The sequence below is a fragment of the Sinocyclocheilus rhinocerous genome, unplaced genomic scaffold (genome assembly GCF_001515625.1).
Source record: "Sinocyclocheilus rhinocerous isolate Xijiao unplaced genomic scaffold, SAMN03320098_v1.1 scaffold993, whole genome shotgun sequence".
In the NCBI taxonomy this organism is placed as follows: Eukaryota; Metazoa; Chordata; class Actinopteri; order Cypriniformes; family Cyprinidae; genus Sinocyclocheilus; species Sinocyclocheilus rhinocerous.
Window position 1 is genome coordinate 1,990,915 of NW_015639771.1, and position 15,529 is coordinate 2,006,443.

Here is a 15,529-nt window from a genome sequence, read left to right on the forward strand (position 1 = left end):
GGGTATACTTAAAAAAATTATACTAAAAATATAGATAAATATGTCTTATATAACGTAATTCATCTCTGACTTCAGTTAGAGCAAAGGTTTTGTGAAGCATCACCACCTAAAGGTGAAGTCAGGTAAAACTTTCATAACCTGAATGAATAACATGATGTTGATAATCACTGCAAATCATTTCAGCATTTCAGCTCTTCGTCAAATTTCATACTTGTCAGATTTCATACAGTTAATTTGTAATTGTGATTTTTGTTAGGTTTTACAAACTCAGGAATAAGTTGCAATTATTTTTGGCCATTATGTGACAGATGATGTCGATAGGGATAGGAAACCAATTGACCTTGAAAGCTTTCATTCGACAAAAACTCCAAAAAACAGTTTTGAAAGATGCGAGTTGAAGAAAATAACATGATCCAGGACCTTCATACTGTGTGTGTCATTTAAAGACTTTAAGTCTTTCCCTCACAGCCTCATTTTCATCCGTGTTAAATTCAAAATGGCATCTAACCTGACTAAGGTCTATTGTTTTCAGCTGAATGAACCTCTTGCTGTTTACCTATTCTCAATCTATCTGGATGGTTATGTAAATAATTTTAGATATGGTGAATCTGGCACTAAATACATTTACATACTATAATGAGTAAGGCATTGAGTGTACTTTGTTATTGATAAAATTCACACTTTTCTTTCATTGTAACTGATAGTAATTACACTTTAACCATTAAATAAACACTGCCTTGAATCTACGACAACTGTAAAGATGATAACTTATACACTTTACATTCAAGTGGCCATAGTTCAGTCCGCTTAATCTGTTTGCGTGGATATATATGACACATACTTTGAGAGTCTTCTTACGAAACGCCTGTTTCCGTCTGGTTTCTGGTCAGACACACCTGAGCCACACGGAACAGGTGACCACAAACTTTGAGGGACTGTTAAAGGGCCAGTGTCCCGCCATGGTTGCGTGTTACTGATCGATAGTTAAGTCTGGGGAAATTCGCTACTGTCATGTACACACTGTATTTCTGTGCAGGGTGTGTTTGAATCCAGGAGTTCGGTGAATGCGAAATGGGAGAGATTTGGTGGAAAAGGAAGGAAATTACGGGTTTACAGTTTCTGTCAGAGATACTATTTCTGCTTATTTCTCTAAAAGCTTCATCATGTGACAAATGGCTTAACTTAATGTGGCTGTGGTACAAAATAAGTACCACATCCTAAACAAAGTGTAAAAACTGGATTAGAAAGACTGTATTTCTAATTTATCGCCATTCTGGAAGAGAATCTATATTTAATAAACGTGTTGTGTTTAAAACAGCAAGTTTTCACAAGAAATGTACTAACAAGGACTTTGCGCTTTAGCAGACCACTACTACAAGGGGTATACTTAAAAAAATTATACTAAAAATATAGATAAATATGTCTTATATAACGTAATTCATCTCTGACTTCAGTTAGAGCAAAGGTTTTGTGAAGCATCACCACCTAAAGGTGAAGTCAGGTAAAACTTTCATAACCTGAATGAATAACATGATGTTGATAATCACTGCAAATCATTTCAGCATTTCAGCTCTTCGTCAAATTTCATACTTGTCAGATTTCATACAGTTAATTTGTAATTGTGATTTTTGTTAGGTTTTACAAACTCAGGAATAAGTTGCAATTATTTTTGGCCATTATGTGACAGATGATGTCGATAGGGATAGGAAACCAATTGACCTTGAAAGCTTTCATTCGACAAAAACTCCAAAAAACAGTTTTGAAAGATGCGAGTTGAAGAAAATAACATGATCCAGGACCTTCATACTGTGTGTGTCATTTAAAGACTTTAAGTCTTTCCCTCACAGCCTCATTTTCATCCGTGTTAAATTCAAAATGGCATCTAACCTGACTAAGGTCTATTGTTTTCAGCTGAATGAACCTCTTGCTGTTTACCTATTCTCAATCTATCTGGATGGTTATGTAAATAATTTTAGATATGGTGAATCTGGCACTAAATACATTTACATACTATAATGAGTAAGGCATTGAGTGTACTTTGTTATTGATAAAATTCACACTTTTCTTTCATTGTAACTGATAGTAATTACACTTTAACCATTAAATAAACACTGCCTTGAATCTACGACAACTGTAAAGATGATAACTTATACACTTTACATTCAAGTGGCCATAGTTCAGTCCGCTTAATCTGTTTGCGTGGATATATATGACACATACTTTGAGAGTCTTCTTACGAAACGCCTGTTTCCGTCTGGTTTCTGGTCAGACACACTTGAGCCACAGGTGACCACAAACTATGAGGGACTGTTAAAGGGCCAGTGTCCCGCCATGGTTGCGTGTTACTGATCGATAGTTAAGTCTGGGGAAATTCGCTACTGTCATGTACACACTGTATTTCTGTGCAGGGTGTGTTTGAATCCAGGAGTTCGGTGAATGCGAAATGGGAGAGATTTGGTGGAAAAGGAAGGAAATTACGGGTTTACAGTTTCTGTCAGAGATACTATTTCTGCTTATTTCTCTAAAAGCTTCATCATGTGACAAATGGCTTCTCGATGCCTCAGTGCACCCCATGGTAAGACTTTTAAGATTTGTTAATATGCAATCTGGACAAGTATTGATTTTTTTTTCTCATTTACTTGAGCTAATGTCTGATATATTGTAATTCTAGACAGCCAAAAGTGGCTTCAGACACTGTACAGATGCCATTTGCCAAAGTGAGTCTTTTAATCAAGTTTACAAATTATTCACTTCTTTCACTTCAGTATCTGTTTACTGATTGGTTTATAAACATTTACGTTCTTCCTGTCCAGATATTTTATGTCAGCTCACAGCACCTTATGCATCCTGGATCGGATCTCATTACATAACTTTGAGCTGGGAGTCTCTGAATCAGTCTGATGTGGTGTATATTCTTCAGTGGACCAGTCCTAATCTGATTTGGGCACAAGCAGAGGTACTGGTTGGATGACTTTATGTTTATATTTGTCATGTTGATGATTAAATTCCACTGACTTTTGGTGTATTTCTAAGTCATAAATTATTATTGAATAAAATATATGAACATGCATTTGGGTACAAATAATGTCCAGGTCATATTTAATTTTAAAAATCAAAAGGAACAAACAATATTTTTTCAATGAAGAAAATAATGGCTATTTTAGTAACTAGGATATTGTTCATTATGACATTATTTTCAAACACATTTGTCCCAAATCTCCCATTACTGTATGCAAAAACAATGATTAACAATGATTTTTTTTTAAATCAATAAAATAAGCTTAAATCCAATTCAGTGTGAAAATATCACCGTGATGTATAATTACAACTGTACTTTACAAATATACACCATCAAACGTTTGGGGTCAGTAAGACTTTATAATGTTTTTGCTCACCATGGCTGAATTTATTTGATCAAAATACAGTAAAACAGTAATATTGTGAAATATTATTACAATTTAAAATGTAATTTATTCCTGCGATGGCAAAGCTGAGTTTTCAGCATCATTATTCCAGTCTTCAGTGCCACATGATCCTTCAGAAATCATATGCTGATTTGGTTCTCAAGAAACATTTCTTATTATTATCAGTGTTGAAAACATTCGTGCTGCTTAATATTTTTGTGGAAACCATGATGCTTTGAAATAAAAATATTTTATTTCTTTACTGTCACTTTTGATCAGTTAATGCATCACTGCTAAATAAAGGTATCAGTTTTTTAAAGGACTTTTAAACAACAGTGTACAAATTCACTTACCATTTAAATGATATATAATAATAATAATATAAATTATTAGTATAGTTTTGTTAATTTTAGTTAAAATGTTAATTTTGGAATGAAATATCACATTTTTTGAAAGTTTGCGTAAGATTGAACAATTTTCTTTTTTTCCTCATAGAATGTGACGGAATCGACATACACCGTCAAACAGTTGGAACCCTTTACCTGCTATAAATTCAGGGTCTGGGCCCTGATAGCAGAAACGCACGCTTGTTCTCTAGCGAGTCCTTGATACCAAATAAAACCTTTTGGACGTAAGTTGAATCAACAGTTGATAAACGGTCTTTTTACATTATGTTTCAAAATCAGTTGTTTGAAGCTGTTTAATGTGTTTCCCTTCCAAAAAAGTGCCCTCCAGCCCATCCATTGAGAGTATTGAGAGCGTGTCTGGAGAGAGTGTGGAGGTTCGCTGGTCTCTACCTGAAAAACCAGGAGGACCCATCTTGGGTTTCAACCTCAATCTCACATCCAACAAACACATCATTAGTGTAGCAACTGGAGGAAATATATTCTTCAACACATTCTACCCGACATTCCATAACACTAGGTAGTGTACAAAGTCTTCCCATTTTTAAAATATTGATTGTACTGACTGTGTCTCATACAGGATCTCTGTAGCTGCTGTAAATGAAGAGGGCCAGGGTTCAATCGCTGAAGCCAGCATAACAACACCAACACAAGGTGGTTAACTTAAGCTTACAGTGAAACTTGTACTTTATCCTGCTAAAATTAGGGGAATTTGTGGCCTAATGGTTAGAGAGTGGACTGCTCCGGGTGTGTGTTCACGGTGTGTGTGTGTTCACTGCTGTGTGTGTGCACTTTGGATGGGTTAAATGCAGAGCACTAATTCCAAGTACGGGTAACCATACTTGGCCACATGTCACGTCACTTTCACTGTCACTTTCACTAAAATGACCCTAATTTTGCCAAGCAGGACATGTTCCTGGATCTTTTGTTGGTCCTGGAACATCATTGCTTTTGCTGATAGAATTGTAAATGAATAAAAAACATTTTCTGTTCTAAAATATTTTAGTGATATTTTATTCCTGCAGTTTTGTGTATTATAGTCCGTGATTCTATATTTTTAATCATTTGTATAAGTATAATTTAATTTAACTTTATATATTTTAATTTAAATATATAATCCCATTCAAAGGTTTGGGGACAGTACGACTTTTGAAAAAATAATTATCCTAATATTTATTAAATTGAGCAAAAGTGACAGTGGAAACATTTTAAATGTTATGAAAGATTTCTATTTCATATAAATATTTTTTTGAACTTTCTGCTCATTAAAGAATGCTGAAAAAAATGGTTCCCACAAAAATATTAGGCAAACACAACTGTTTTCAACAAGAATAATAATAAAAAATGTTTCTTAAGCAGAAATTATATTAATTTCTGAAGGATCATGTGAAATTGAAGACTGGAGTAATGGCTGCTGAAAATTCAGCTTTGCTGTCACAAGTATAAATTACATTTTAAAATATTAATAAAATTTCACAATATTGCTGTTTTTACTGACTTTTTTAAAAAGCATAACCTATGAGCCTCAAACTTTTGATATATTGACATCAACACTGAAAAAGCATATCAGTTGCCATTAAACCTAACGTAAAATCTGAGGTAGTTGATCCAAAAGCTTGCTCTACTTAACAAAATCACACTAAGCTTCATGCAACCGCAGTACTTCACCATTCTGCTAATGTTTTTCAATGCATTGTGTTTGCAGTGACTTCAGATAAACAATAATCTTATTGCTCCATCTGTGATGACTTTCAGAGCAGAATGGAGGCCGGTGGGTCTTTGCATCCAGATGGAACTCATTAAGGATGAGAGAAGAGGATGCCGATTTCTTCACTACAGCACAGTGTCTCTCAGACAGTCTAATCGAGAGCAACATCACAGGTCCATTCTTCCTCAAATCAATAAATATAAAACATTTCCACCACATAAGAGTGCCCATAGGAAAGAGAAATCACAAATGAGAGTACTTCAATATCTCAGATGTTTCTCTTAGACAGTAAGAAGATTAAATGGAGAGCAAATTTGTCTCCTTAGAAAAAAGTCCCAGTAAAGGTTTATTCTCTAGATATCTTAATACTGTCTAAATTCCCAAGACCAAGTTATACACATTATTTTTATAGCTCCGTACCTTGTCAACAATTAGCATGTTAATTTCTTTTAAGCACTCTGCCCCGCTGGAGGTCACAGCACTGACAGTAGACTGGCTTTATGAGAGGATTTACTATGTGTCCAGTGGTATGGTGTGTATTTACCATTAATTAGGGACTAAAATGAACATTTAGACAACTTTGAAGGTCAAATATCACATGTACCGAACAATTAACAAAACCACTTAAATAATGATATGGAACTGTTCTGCCTTGCCCTATAGACTTTCATTGTAAGTGCATTACTGTAAATGATTTTTGTTTGAAACTGAAAAGAATAGTTCACTCAAAAATGACATTTTTCTGAAAAGTTACTCACACTCAGGTCATCCAAGATGAGTTGAGATTGTTTCTTCATCGGAACAGATTTGGAGAAATTTAGCATTACATCACTTGCTCACCAATGGATCCTCTGCAGTGAATGGGTGCCGTCAGAATGAGAGTCCAAACAGCTGATAAAAGCATCATAATAGTCCACAAGTAATCCACACGACTCCAGTCCATCAATTGACGTCTTGTGAAGTTAAATGCTGCGTGTTTGTATTAAACAAAATCAAAATGCTGCTTTCAGATAAAATACATGTTCTCTATCATAACATACTTTGCACTGAAAAAAGTAATCTCATCTGAATCAGGAGAGAAATATGCACAGATCAAGCACTGTTTACAGGTTTACAAAACAGTTCTAAACAAATATATAAGTGGATTTTAATGTGAGAGGACAACAGGGAACTTTTTCACTGGAGGAAACATTATTATGGATTACGGATAAAAGAGATGGTTTAAAGTTAAAATGCCTTGATGCATTTGTTTCTTACAAATACACAGCTTTTCGCTATATCTCTCCAAATCTGTTCCGATGAAGAAACAAACTCATCTACATCTTGGATGGCCTGAGGGTGAGTACATTTTTAGCAAATTTTCATTTTTGGGTGAACTATTCCTTGAAGGGCAAGTCAAAATGTAACAGATGCCATCAAGAAAAATCAATACTTTATGTTTTGTTTTGTTTTTTATTTAAATAATGTCATTGTACATTCTTTCCCACAAAAAAATGCAGGTCTACTATTGTGGATTAGATCTTTTCCAGTGGATATAAATCTCAACCTTTCCAGTGACGCTGTAAATATAATTGCAGAACCGTATAATGGGTGAGTGTCATAAACATGATTAAAAACTTTTTGGATAAGCACTGTCTCTACTTCTATATAAAGCTATAAATCATTGTGTAAACCATCAGCATTAGTATTTTTACAAATATGATACTGTTATATTTATTACTACCAACCAAAGAAGCAGCTCCATTAGAGACAGTATAGATTTTAGTTTAAATATTTTTTTAGTTTGACTGATTTAAGTAAAGTGTAATTTACTAAAATTTAAAAATTGTGTTTGTCAGATGGCTTTTCTTATTGCTGAGCAGTGGATTATATCGTAGCCCTCTTCAAGACATCTCTGGCCAACAACATGAGATAATTAAAGTCATAAAAATGCCTTCTGTCTCCAACTTTGTGGTCAGTTTTCCCAACAAGAACAACGACAGAAGTGATCAAACGCTCAATGCCACATCTGTGGATGGATTATTTCCCATTACGCTCTTCACAAACATTAACTTTGAAGCAAACAGCATTGTTTATGAGGATGATTTCTTCATGCTCACCAATGGTTCTGCACTGTATAAACAAGTTGGTCAGAGCCAAGTGGCCACCTTTAATGAATTTGCGGACTGTGATGTCATCCATAGTCAAAATGACGGCTTTGGTAATCTATGCTACTTTAGCGCATCTGCACAACCTTATCCTGTGTACAACTTCAAGCCCTGTTTGGATCAGATAAAGCCTACGTTTATTGGGAGAAACCTGAAAATATGATTGGAGCAAGTGAGTGATACCCAGTTAATAGCACTTTTGGATTGTTTTATTAGTAGGAGACTATTTTCATAATTGTTGTCATTATTTTATTGAAGCCAGATTTCATTTTGCTAACCTATAAAATTGCACATGTTGTCCAATAAATAAATTCAGTTTTGTTCCACACAGGTCCATTTTCCTGGCAAAATTGGACTCATGCTATAAACTGCTGGACGAATGGGTTGGTGGTGATGAATTTTAGTGGACTAACTGGCACACATGCAACAGTTCCTGATCTGCAGAGTTCACAGCAGTACAGTGTCACTCTCAGGGCTTGTTCTCCTGGTGGATGCTCCAAATCAGTCTCATATGAAGGAACAACTCTCCAGCCTGGTGATTATATTGATGCATTCTATCATTTACCTTAATGTTTATAAACTGGCCACTATTAAAAAGTCATCTTAGTTTGTTTTTTTCAGCCGATGAGCCTCTATATATTGCTGCTGCCAGTGAGGATGATATATGGAAGCAAGATTTGGATAGCATTGAATTTGTGGAACAAATGGTGTCTTATATTGGAGATGTGAAAGGTAAGAAACCAGAGAGATCATATATAGAACATAATAGTGCCTCTAAAAGGCATTTATGGTAAGTCAAACATAACTTTTTATTTTATTTCACTGTATTAAATAGAAATATCAGACCAAGAAATTGCATCAGCAAACAAATAGTGCTAGAAATAGAAACTAGAGTGCCTCAGATCTAACTTCACTTTCTGAGGCACTTTTTGGATTATTTTTTAACCTGTTGGTCCCACACAAACGCGTCCAAGCTGAATAACCACAGGTGTAGTTCATTATATTAACAATAAACATGTTCCATAAAGTTTCCATCAAGTCTCTTATGCTCACCAAGGCTGCATTTATTCGATCAAAAAATTCAGTAAAAAGTTATATTGTGAAATATTATTAACAGTTAAAATAACTTTTCTATTTTACTATATTTTAAAATGCAATAATGTTAAAATTATTTTAAAAATTTATTTGAAATAGAAATCTTTTGTAACATTATAATGTTGTTACTGTCACTTTTTATCAATTTAATGCATCCTTGCTGAATAAAGGTATTAACTTCTTAAAAAAAAAAAAAAAAAAATTACTGACCACAAGCACTGGAATGTTTTTTTCAAAAAAATACATTGCACTTGTTTTGATATTTTAGTTGTATAATGCAAAAAATAAAAAAATAAAGAAAATTTAGAACATTATTTAGAACAGTATAGAACATTATTTAGAACAGTATTTTGCATCTGATTGCAAATTTTACAATTCTTCTCACTATAAAACAAGGTATATAGCATGTTCTCCTTTCATGATGAACAGATATGGACTGGTATAGTTCCACAATCTACTGGACTAACAGTTCAGGCCACATTAACCGGATTGAACTGGGTAATCAGTCGTTGAGTGTAATGACAATGCCATCGCCCATAAATGCTGAAGCGCTGGCCTTTGACTGGCTGGGACAGTATCTATACTGGAGCTGCAACACAAATCTAGTATGTTTTTGTATTAAATAATGACTGAAAGACATAATGAAAAAAGCTACTATTACTTTATTGACATATTTTTTGACTATGTGGCAGTAGATTGAACAGATTATGAGATATCTTGCATCTCTTATTAGATATGCCGAGGGTCTGGTCATGGTGTTGAGATATTTCTCCAAGCAGAGCAGAGGGATTGTTTCATTGAATGCTGCCATCTACTGGAGCACTGAAACATCAGTAGAAGGCTGTAGAATGGATGGAGAAGACTACCAACTCCTGGATAAACTGAGTGTGTTCTCTGGTAAAGAGGTGAGGACAGAAATACACACATAAAACGTCAAATACAATACCATTTAAAGGTTTGGGGTCTTGGGGTATTTTAAAATGCAACATTCCTGTGATGGCAAAGCTAAATTTTCAGTAGCCATTATTTCAAAGTTCCATAAGAAATCATGCTTTTTTGATGCTCAGGACACATTTCTTCTTCTTATTATTATTATTATGTTGAAAACACTGACCTTTTTTAACAGTAGTGTAAATATTTCACACACTCTAATTGTAGGTTGCTGGTATTACTTTGAATGTGATTCAAGAAAATCTGTGTTGGTTGGTGCAGGACGGCTCCCTTATAAATCTTTACAGTGTGAACGTCATTGGTGACAGGTAGGTACATATACAAGTTTTTAACGGATCGATCTCATTAATGAATGCTATGGTCAGTGACCAATTTGGCTTTTAATAACATTTTCTTATTGAATAAATGTTGTTTTTTAATGATTTGCATAAATTATATTAATAATATACCTGTAAAGGATGCAGAAGTCTAAAGCGGTAGAATTTGCAAGATGAACCACATCTCAAATCACAGATCATCAAGTGGGCTACACTGTAAAAAAAATTCTGTAAAATTTACGGTAAAAAAACGGCAGCTGTGGTTGCCGGAATTTTACTGTAAAAAATACGGTAGCAACGTTTTAGGTTTTACGGTTTTTACTTAAATTTACAGTTAAATACCGTAATTTCATTAACTGATATAATGTTAATATACCAACCTTATTGAAGTACTGAAATCTGTTTTGTACCTTTGTAATACACTGATAACCACCAAATGCAGGAGGTGATGAGAAAGTCACATGATGAACAAAAGCCCATCACAAGCAGCTTTTAAATAATAACATATATAGAAGGTGCACAGTGTCAGTTTTTCACCGTATATAGTAGGGGAATTTACCGTTAACCATTTAACAGGTTTTTACTGTAGCATTTTTACAGTCTTTTACCGTTAAATTCACGGTCATTTTTTACAGTGTACTACAGCGGACGATTCATTTGGTTGGATGAGAACAAACGGCTCAGGATTCAGGAGTTCAAGCAAAACACCAGTGTCCTTATGTCTTCCAGCAAAACACTGACTGCTTTTTCTGTAGTACAGCAAATGCTGAAACCTCTTCCAGGTCAGCAGTATGTTAACATATCATGTTTCATATTGCTCTATGTACTTATTAGCAAGTCATAATCACTTTGTGTCTTGTGTTTGTTTTCAGATGGATTTGTATCTCCTCCTTCTATCTATTCCACCTGCGGTTTCCAAAGTTGTTCTTGAAGGGAATGACACATTTTTCCAGATACACTGGAAACCCAGCAGTATTGACTATGGGACAGTGTTTAATTGTGTCGTGTCTAAGGAATTGTGGGAAAATGTGGAACCGCTTCAAAATGTACTACACCTTTTTTTATTATTATTTTAAATTAGATAATGTTAAAGGGATAGTTCACCCAAAAATGAAAATTCTGTCATTAATTATTCACCCTCATGTCGTTCCAAACCCGTAAGACCTTCGTTCATCTTCGGAACACAAATTAAGATATTTTTGATGAATTCTGAGAGCTCTCAGACCCTGCATAGACAGCAACACAACTGTAACGTTCCCAGTCCAGAAACGTAGTAAGGACATCGGTAAAACAGTCCATGTGACATAAGTGGCTGAACTTCAGTTTTGCGAAGCTGCGAGAATACTTTTTGAGCAAAGAAAACTAAAATAACATAATTTTTTTAACAATTCTTCTCCCCCGAGTTACGTCTTCCGCCATTTTAGAGAGTATCACAATGCATACGCACGCTTTCCCCTAAGCATAAATAACGCTGATTACGCAGATTATGTTCATGCGCGCGCTTTCTCCCCCGAACGTAAGCAACGCTGATTACGTCGATTATGCTCTTGGGTACTCTCCAAAATGGCGGAAGACGTAACTCGGGGGAGAAGAATTGTCTTGAAAATGTGGAAAGACATTGTCTAGATTGTCTAGAAAATGTCTTGATGATGGATTTGTTTCTTACAGACACGCAGCATTTTACTTTACAAGAAGTTAACTGATAGACTGGAGTCGTGTGGATATCTTGTGGATTATTGTGATGTTTTTATCAGCTTTTTGAGCTCTCATTCTGATGGCTCCCATTCACTGCAGAGCATCCATTGGTGAGGAAATTATGTAAGGCTAAATTTCTCCAAATCTGTTCTAATGAAGTCTATGAACTCATCTATGAACTCATCTACATCTTGGATGGTTGAGGGTGAGAACATTTTCCAGCATATTTTCTTTTCTAGCTGAACTATTCCTTTAATTGCTCTCTGGTTGTCACGCAGCAGGTACTTCATTAGACACTGACATGACATTGATTATTGTGATTGTATCGGTTGCTGCCTGTATTACACTGATTATTCTCATCCTCGCTGCAGTCAGTAAGTACACAAATGACACAATTCCCTTTTGTAAAATCTAAACAATTCTTCTCCCCCGAGTTACGTCTTCCGCCATTTTAGAGAGTATCACAATGCATACGCACGCTTTCCCCTAAGCATAAATAACGCTGATTACGCAGATTATGTTCATGCGCGCGCTTTCTCCCCCGAACGTAAGCAACGCTGATTACGTCGATTATGCTCTTGGGTACTCTCCAAAATGGCGGAAGACGTAACTCGGGGGAGAAGAATTGTCTTGAAAATGTGGAAAGACATTGTCTAGATTGTCTAGAAAATGTCTTGATGATGGATTTGTTTCTTACAGACACGCAGCATTTTACTTTACAAGAAGTTAACTGATAGACTGGAGTCGTGTGGATATCTTGTGGATTATTGTGATGTTTTTATCAGCTTTTTGAGCTCTCATTCTGATGGCTCCCATTCACTGCAGAGCATCCATTGGTGAGGAAATTATGTAAGGCTAAATTTCTCCAAATCTGTTCTAATGAAGTCTATGAACTCATCTATGAACTCATCTACATCTTGGATGGTTGAGGGTGAGAACATTTTCCAGCATATTTTCTTTTCTAGCTGAACTATTCCTTTAATTGCTCTCTGGTTGTCACGCAGCAGGTACTTCGTTAGACACTGACATGACATTGATTATTGTGATTGTATCGGTTGCTGCCTGTATTACACTGATTATTCTCATCCTCGCTGCAGTCAGTAAGTACACAAATGACACAATTCCCTTTTGTAAAATCTATTTCATCCCCATATTAAAATTAATGAGAGGATTTGAAAGCACAACATTTGCTTTGCTTGCTGTTTTGATATAGTTTGGCACAGACGCCATAAGAAAAAGGATCCTGGGACAGTTACACAAACAGATGTGCATGTCAATCCAGATGTGGAATTGGAGTATATTTGAGGTTTATTTGGTCTTGGTAATGCCTGCTATGCTATCAGGTACACATGAACATCGCTTACAAACTAATGCTTCCTTTCAGTGTGATTTTGTTGCATCTATAAACCACAAAATGTGTTGATATTTAAACAACTTTCCCACATTTCCCAGTAACAGACCCGCCCAAGGAGAGATTGAGTCACTTCCTGTGTTTCCTAAACACTGTCTGAAGCTTCAGAGGTTGTTGGGTAGTGGTGCTTTTGGAGAATCTATGAAGGAGTTACAGTTGGCAGCCAAATTAGTGAAGTTGTTCCTGAGAGGAGAGTGGCTGTCAAGGTACACACACACACACACACACACACACACACACATATATATATATATATATATATATATACTAAAATGATATTTCTCATATACTTCCATGGGGACTACTTACATGCTGTTTTGGCAATTATAGATTGTGATTATAAAATGTCTCACAAACCGATCTCTTCACAGACACTGCGAAAAGATGTCAGTGACTATGAGATAACCCAATTCTTAAAAGAATCTTATTTGATGAGGTAAAAGACATGTTTGCTCTCAGCATCACACTGAAAATATGATTATAATAGGGAACAGTGGGGCAAAACAAATGATGATGAGGCCCCCTGGCCTAGAGCAAATGGCAATGTTTGGCATGGGGTTTGCTGTTAATTAGTGTTGTGGGAGAAAGTAAAGTCTAAAAGGGCCCTTTACTGAGATCTGCTGTAAACTACTATTTATTTATTTTCAGAAGTTTGGGGTCAGTGAGATTATTTAATGTTTTTTTAAAGTAGTCTCATGTGCTCACCAAGGCTGCATTTATTTGAGCAAAAGTACAGTATTATTACAATTTAAAATAACTATTTCTATTGCAATATATTTTAAGATGAATTTTCAGCATCATTACTCCAGTCTTCAGCGTCACATGATCCTTCAGAAATCATTCTAATATGCTGATTTGCTGCTCAAGAAACATTTCTTATCGTTATCAATGTTGAAAACAGTTGTGTTGCTTAATACTTTTGCAGAAACTGATACAATGTTTTCAAGATTCTTCGAAGAACAGGAAGTTCAAAAGGACAGCATTTATTTGAGATACAAATCTGGTGTAACATTATAAATGCCTTAACTGACTTTTGAGCAATTTAATGCATTCATTAATTTAATTCAGTAATTTAATGCATTCAGTAATTTCTTTCTAAAAAAACATACTCCCCCTAAACTTTTAAATGGTAGTGTATTTATTCAATTGATACGCTTTGGAGCAGATTTTTCATGCAGTGTTTTGTGTTTGTGGCTATTCAGCCAGTTTAATCATCCTAACATCCTGCGTTTGCTTGGAGTGTGTCTGCTAAACGAGCCACATTACCTCATCCTGGAGATGATGGACAGAGGAGACCTTCGTTCTTACCTGAGAGGAGCTCGTCCTACAACTGTGAGGCATTGTTTTGATATATATGAGGTGCTGCTTTTACTGACCAGCACTAACATGTTCTTATGTCTCATAGAATCATAAAGAGCTACTGAACCTCACCAGCCTCCTGGACATCAGTTTCAATGCTGCTGCAGGATGTGCTTATTTAGAAAGGATGCACTTTGTTCATATACTGTGCTAATGCATTCCTGTATCTAACAATGCCAAAGTCATGGGTTTGATTCCCAAGGAATACATGAATACATGAAATGTACACCTTGAATGCAATGTAAATCACTTTGGAAACCAGTGCCTGCCAAATGCATGAATGTAAATACATCTAAATTAAACTATATTTCATATGCACATATGGGATATTGCTGCAAGGAACTGTCTGGTGTCAGTAAGAAGCTACACAGACCCAGAAAGGGTCGTTAAAATAGGAGATTTCGGATTGGCCCGTGACGTGTATAAGAACGACTACTACAGGAAGAAGGTTGAAGGTCTTCTTCCTGTTCGCTGGATGGACCAGAAAGTTTAACAGATGGAATTTTCAATAAATATTCTGATGTCTGGTCAGTATCTTGAGTATTGTTGTTGCCATAAAGGTTTTTTAGTGGCATCTTTGGTTCTACGAAGAACCTTAAACATCCATGAAACCTTTTCATTGCACAAAACATTATTTATAGTTGGAGTTCTTTAGTTTATATTAAATGTCCTTTAGACTAAGAAAAAATGGTTCTTTTTAAAGGGGTCCTATTATGCTTTTTTACTTTTTCAACTTTAGTTAGTCTGTAATGTTGCTGTTTGAGCATAAAAAAGATCTGCAAAGTTACAAAGCTCAAAGTCCACTTCAAAAGGAGATATTTTATTTAACAGAAAAAACTTTTGAAAAAATACAGCGAACGACTCGTTTTGACTACAACGCATATTTTCCGGGATTTGTGATATCACAATTTCGATGAATGGGACGAGACCTGGTTGAGCTGCACTAGAGAAGGCAACGAGTGTTATCACTATGTCAGAGACACGCTAGCTTTCCCAAGGCAGACGAACTTAGAGTGGTTACAATCATCCGGGTTTAAA

At 35.4% G+C, this 15,529-nt stretch overlaps 1 pseudogene; it reads left to right on the forward strand.

The window, feature by feature from the left end:
* The first annotated feature begins 2,443 nt into the window (after positions 1-2,443).
* Positions 2,444-15,529, forward strand: part of LOC107751790 (proto-oncogene tyrosine-protein kinase ROS-like) — a 14,542-nt pseudogene continuing 1,456 nt past the window's right edge.